At 39.5% G+C, this 6,475-nt stretch overlaps 1 long non-coding RNA gene across 1 annotated transcript; it reads left to right on the top strand.

Moving 5' to 3' along the window:
- The first annotated feature begins 724 nt into the window (after positions 1–724).
- LOC136009167 (uncharacterized) lies at positions 725–6,274 on the top strand. Its single transcript, XR_010610373.1, has 3 exons — positions 725–786; positions 5,698–5,774; positions 6,100–6,274. It is a non-coding gene; the product is annotated as an uncharacterized LOC136009167 (long non-coding RNA).
- The last annotated feature ends 201 nt before the right edge of the window (positions 6,275–6,475 follow it).

The following is a 6,475-nucleotide window of genomic DNA, read 5'->3' as shown; positions in this document are numbered from 1 at the left end:
GACTAAGTCCATTTCTCGGCAAGAAGATACCTTCTTCCTCAGAGTTCCTGTTGAGCTGTCATGCCTCCTTCAGCATGCGTAGAGGTTTTGATGAACCATATAGTGGTTTTCCACAGAAATGAATGAGGAAACACTATGCCACTAACAGAGGCATCAATTAATTTCTTTCTAAATGAGCATGCTTTTGAGACTTAATCACTCTGCTCTTTATCTTAGATTACCAAGTGAAGTTGATGTAGTATGTCAAATCAGAACCACAAGGAGCTATTGGGTTAAGTCCTAATCTTAACCCAACTCATCCAACCCTTCCACACTAGTGTAGCAGCTCAGGGCAGACTCTGCTGTTGTATGCACAACCATGCAAAACTAATAGTCCTTTTTGTTTCTGTTAGACAGTAATTTATTCTGAATGGCATGTGTCCTGGTTTTGAGCAGCAGCAGTCATTTTTCTCCTTCTTAGGAGCTAGTACAGTGCTGTGTTTTGATCTTTTGGCCTTGGAGCAGTGGTGATAACGCCGATGTTTTCAGTTGCTGCTCGAATGTTTGGTGTGGCCAAGGACTTTCTGAGCCTCACGCTCTGCCAGGGAGGAGGGGAGGCTGGGAGGTAGCAGAGACAGGACACCTGACCCAAACTAGCCAAAGAGGTATTCCATACCACAGCACGTCATGCTCAGGATGGAACGGGGAGTTACCCGGAAGGGCTGGTGGGACTGCAGGGTTGGAGGAGGTATCGGTCGGTGCTCGGCTGGGGGGAGTGGGGCGAGTTATTGGTCGGCTGGTGTTAAGGTGTTGTATTCTTTCCTCTTGTTATTTCCTTTATCATTATTATTATTGGTGGTAGCAGTAGTGATTTGTGTTATACCTTAGTTACTAAACTGTTCTTATCTCAACCTGTGGGAGTTGCATTCTTTTTGATTCTCCTCTCCGTCCCTCCAGAAGCAGGGGGAGGGCAAGAAGGGGGGGGAGTGAGTGGACGAGGTTTGTGGTTGGGTTTAAACCACGACAGCATGTTAAAGAAAACCCTAGAAAACAGACGCTCTCTGTTCCTGACTTGCTTTCCAAAGCACATGAATCTTTTGTAACTTTATTTCTTAGCCCCTTAGCAAATACGGGAACACCAGTGATAGCTGGAATGCTTATAAAAACAGCATCAGAATAAACAGTGAGCATAAGTCAAACCAATCTACGAAACCAGTTGTCTTACAGAGTATATATGTAAAATCCCTTTTACTTACATGTATACATATACATAAATTCATATATTTATGTGTACAGTATTTATTAAACTACAACAGGAAAACTATACAATTAAGCAGGCTTATATGGTGCTAATTATTATTCTAATGTACAATGTAAACTAAAAGTAGATAGGATCATCTACAGTAGTATATTAGTTAAAAAGTGAGATTTGAGTACATCGTTACTGAGGTTGACTCAGAAAAAGTAAAAGATCCAAACTCATTGTCATGTGAAGGAGTGCATTAGGAAACAGCTCCCTCAGTTTTACTGTTTCTCACTGTATCTTTTGTAATACACAATAGGGGAGTCTTTTCTCTGATTTGCTTTTAAGGCTTTAGCACAATCAAAAGCTGGAGGTATTGTAAAGAAAATCTGCAAATAGCAAGAAAATGTCTTGTGGTGACATTCTTATTCAGGCTCTGGGCCTGATTTTGAAAGATCCTGAACTCCTAGAGATGCCAATGCTAAGCACTTCTGCAGATCAGATCTTTGAGGTCTGAAAGATTGTTTTATAATCTTGTTTTCATGCTTTTGCAAACCTACAAAGTCATTTTTTTCCATGTAGTAGCACAGATTTTATTAAAACCATTTGGAACAGATACCCATGTTTTAAGGCAACGGTTTTATGCTGCCTGTTAAGATACATAACTATAGTCAGTGGAACAATTTTCCTTCTTTCAGGAAACTGATAATGTATTTAAAGTTAAGACAACATTAATTAGGTAAAAACCAAAGTCTCTGCAATGCTGGGACCTTTAAATCCTCTCCGTTGCATCATTCTGCCTGGCTATGGCACTATCTTCACAGAAGTTCTTGCACATTAATAGCAAATGATTTATAGGCCATAGGAAAAGTCATTGCCATTGTGTCCTCCCTCAAAAGTGGTCTGAGGTGGCTGCAGTCTGAAGTATAATCAGAACAAAACGATAAGGTTTGAAATTGTATGTTCAGTGTTTACACAGGAAAAATTAGTTTAAGCAGTTACATGCAACTGAAGCAATGGCACTTCAATTCCCATAAATATGACTAAATTTAGAATTTGATTTCCCAGCCACTTATCACACACATGGTTTATCGGCACGGTGTAACTGAATCCATCCAAATGCCTGGTTCTTAATTTCTATGAGTTTAAACCCAAAGATAAAAAGAGAATTGAAAAAATTGATGTGCTTTTTAATGCTGAATGATAAAAGAGAGACATCACCAGATCTCATCTATGCTGACAGATAAACAGAATTCCTAACTAGGATATACAAGACTATTTTGAAACACTGCATTTTGTCATACTGTTAATGACCGTAAGGATCTCCCAATATTCCGCAAAGACTCTTGACAGCTGCCTTTTGGCTATAATGAAAAACTATCTCCTCTTAAAAGCACAGAGCAAGTAGCAATTGGATTTTAGTTCTGCATGCAGCCAAACCTTACATACTGAAGTCCAAATTCTTTGAGATATTACAAGGTGGGTTTCAGCTATCTGGTGTTCACAGAACAACTCCGGTTCCTCAGAATTTGCCCCTGTTACTGGTGTTACACCTCTTCTTAAGGTAATTCCGCCTTCCCTGCATTTTTAATGACTTTCAGAAGTGCCCCTATAATAGAAGCATCTTTCTTCAGCATTTAAAATGCTGATTCAATTGACGGATTCCTTATTTATTTTAAACAAAAGAAAATCCAATCGGAGGCATATGTAAGAACAAACAAAAACTCTGAATACAAATTGGCTAAATCAATGCGGCTGGTAATTTTCATAATAAAATTTAATCACTTTTTTAATATTCACATGGGCACTTGCATATGATATATGTATATACACTATCTTATATACACACTGCAGGTGGTCTTTTGCAGTTTTGCAGAAACTTATTTAACAAGCGCATCTGAAACACTCATTGCATAGAAATCTCAAATTGTACATTTTAAATAATGATTTTCAAATGATAAAATGTAATTTTATGACTGTTACAAATTTATATTAAAGCTTCACTGAATTGGACAATTTTTCAGTAGATTAATGTTAATCTATTCATTTGGGGGTAAATGAAGAGCTTAATGGTGAAGCGATGTAACTAGGATATAGTCTCAAGTGGTGTGTTAGGTTTATCAATCAGTGAAAATTGTGCACTTGAGTGTAAGAGCACATGTCTATCCATATGATTCTTACTACCTCAGTTAATTGAAACCCTTTTTCCACCCTGTTATCAATACTTGAAAAATAGCTCCAACCACATCTATTAACCAGTGTCTTAATAGACGCTTTATCAGCCCCACATAAACTGCATGTATTTTGCTGGAAAGCAATTTCACTAATATAAGGGTCAGTTCTGTGGTTCACTGGAGATGTTCGCTCAGGAGGTGTTGGGGCATGATTGGAGGATAGAGATGGATAGAGCTGTGGGCTTGGTCTTCAGTCCACTGAAACACTGTGCGAGGTTGAAGGTCTAATCTGATCAACACTCATCAATTTTGACAAAAGTAAAGTATGCCCATGATGAAAATTAGTTAGATGCTACCACTTCCACTGGGAAATCTAAGTCAGAATAGAATAGGTATTTTTACATTTCCTATAAAATGTAAAAAAAAAAAAAAAAGTTTACACTCAGAACAGCAGAATTATGCAGTGATACTGAGATGTCCTAATCAACTTTGAAATGAAAAGTTCTTCCTTCCAATGCAACTTCTCCAATGTTTTTATTGATTTTGACACATTTCCCCTCCCCCTAGATACTTGATTTGAATGAAAAATACAGATTTTCTGAACAACTTGGTTCAGTGTCTCCTGTGATCATAGACAATTCAGCTCTGCTTTATTGTGCCTTAAATAAAACCTGTTTCCATCTCACAAGTCCAACATACAAAACACGTTTCTGAACATGTCCCAGCCTGACTTTGCTGAAGGAAAATTTTTCCTCTTTCCAGTCCTTCTACTTTCCACTGCTTCCTTGCCCTTCACATGCACTTTCTGGTTCTGCCCTGTTGATTTTCATGCCTGCTTTGCCATTCTGGCCAGTTGTCAGCCTCATGAATCAACAGTAGAAGGAAATTGGAAGCCTACAAAACAGGAAGAAAAAGAGAGGGGTATGAGATGCTTGGCAGTGTTTACTTTAGTACTCCTTAAATCTCCCTAAAGTCTTGTCTAATCCTTAAAGGCGTTTTTGGCTCTTGAACCCATGGGGTTCCACCTCTGCTCAGAGATTACCCACATACAAGAGATTTTGCTTTCCCTTTTGTGGCCAAGTTGTTTAATTGAATTCCATCAGATGTGAGGATACAAGGTGAAGGTCAATTATGATGGGTAATGCTTCTCTGTCTTGGAAAGGGCCAAGTGACAGGCTTATGCTAGGACAGCACCAGTATTTTCCAGGAGCTTTACCATTATCTGGCAAAGGTGAGTTGCTAGTACTTGTTTTCTCAGGAAGGGAAATTTGTGGAAACAATCCCTGAGAGAGAGAGGGTATTATTAGTGTGTTGTCTGCATACCTCTGAAAACATGTATTTTCCCCCTGTCCCATCACCTTCTGCTCAGTTTTGGGGACAATCTTTCTCATGGTTAGTTTGACTCCCAGATCCTTGGAGAAGCTTGTTCCCATCACACAGAACAGAGTTTTAGTTTACTGTTGTTTCTTTGTGTAGATCCGTCCCTGTGTTCTCCATCCTTGATCAGTGGCCAAACCAGCAGAGCTACTAGAATTAGCATAGTAAGGATCTATACTCAGCTGTATGCAGAGGTAATACAATGGGAGAATTGGCATTACAAGTGAGTAAATAGTTTTCCTTTTAGTCTTAAAGCACAGTTTTATAGGAATATATGTTATATAGGAAAGCAAAGCTGAAACTAGTACTATATTTATCAGGGCACGCCTAGTTTAGTGCTTGTGGAACAACTACTCATAGGCAGGAAAAAAAGAGCCCTCATCACAGCCATCAGGTCTGAGCTGTAGATCTGCAAACAGACCAAGACCAGTTTAGAGCTCAGTGCAATACTAACAAACCTATTCTGTATACAGGAAATTAAGACTTGAAATAACAAAAAAGGGTACAATAAATATCAGTGCTTCACCATATTTGAAAACATACTATTTTCATTGTCAAGACTTAAAAAAAATATACTGCAATGGGCAGACAAGGCAAAGCCATTGCTGAAAGCTAACAGAAATCCTGTTATGCAATGAAGAACTTCCTTTTACAGTGCAGTATTTCTTCACTGAAAGCAGATCATTGCTATAAAGAGCAGGTATTTATCAATTTTCAAAGGTCTTGGCCCATCAAAGCTAGTGTTAGATTTGGAATTTAGCTTTTGTTGCCAAGGTGACAAACACTTATAAATATACCACATCTTCTAATGTGCTTTTAAGTTAGTATTTTTATGGCTTTTAAATCAGATACCATTAGCAAATATATTAGGTAATTTAGCTGAAAGACCATTTTCTACTAACACTTTTTGTTACATTTCCCCAGGTACTTCAGTAAATGTCTGTTGTGACATTGCAGTCCTGCCAGGCTTCTAGCACATAAGGATACGTACAGTACATCTGGTAAGAATTAACATATTACCTTACGATTTTCTATTTTTTTTATTGATAATTGCAAATTGTATAAAAGAAGACAAATATTAAGGGTTGAATTCTACAGTCCATTGACTTCAGAGGGAACTCTGCAGAGATAATGACTCTGGGATTGGCCAGGGGCTGTACTGTGCATTGTTATTCTTGGCTCCCACCTCCCCTTTTTATAGCACAGTAATGAGGGTGAAAGCACAGGGGAGGCCATAACAGCTCCCCATAACAGGGCCCTTCCCTCAGCAAAAGGGAAGCAAACAAACCAACAAAACCTGCCTGGGTGTTTTCTTCTTTTTCATAGACCTGAAGGCCAGAGAAGACCTTTGCCATCACCTGGTATGATGCCCTGCAGGACTCCAAGCCAGAAGTTTTCCTGCCAGGAAACTTGCTGGCAGTCATACTGGCAGTGCTTCAGACAGAGCATGGCTTGTAGGAGGCTGGCTTGGGAAATGGAGATGGCAGATGAGGTAGCAGTGGGTGCAGGAACTGCATGGAAACGGGGTGGCTGCATGCTGAGGAGAGTCCTAGGGGCTGTGAGCACCCATGCTGGGGCCATGAGAGAGCCAGGCAGCAGCACCGGGGTGTCTCAGGAAGCAGAGGAGTCCATGGTCCCTGTCAGCTTCTGTCCACACAGAACCACAGGTGTGGAAGTTGTGATTTCCCTGCTATCTGAAACC

Source organism: Lathamus discolor, chromosome 2 (assembly GCF_037157495.1).
Source record: "Lathamus discolor isolate bLatDis1 chromosome 2, bLatDis1.hap1, whole genome shotgun sequence".
NCBI classification, from domain to species: domain Eukaryota; kingdom Metazoa; phylum Chordata; class Aves; order Psittaciformes; family Psittacidae; genus Lathamus; species Lathamus discolor.
The sequence above is the reverse complement of the archived record's forward strand: the minus strand, read 5'-3'. Positions and strand labels throughout refer to the sequence as shown.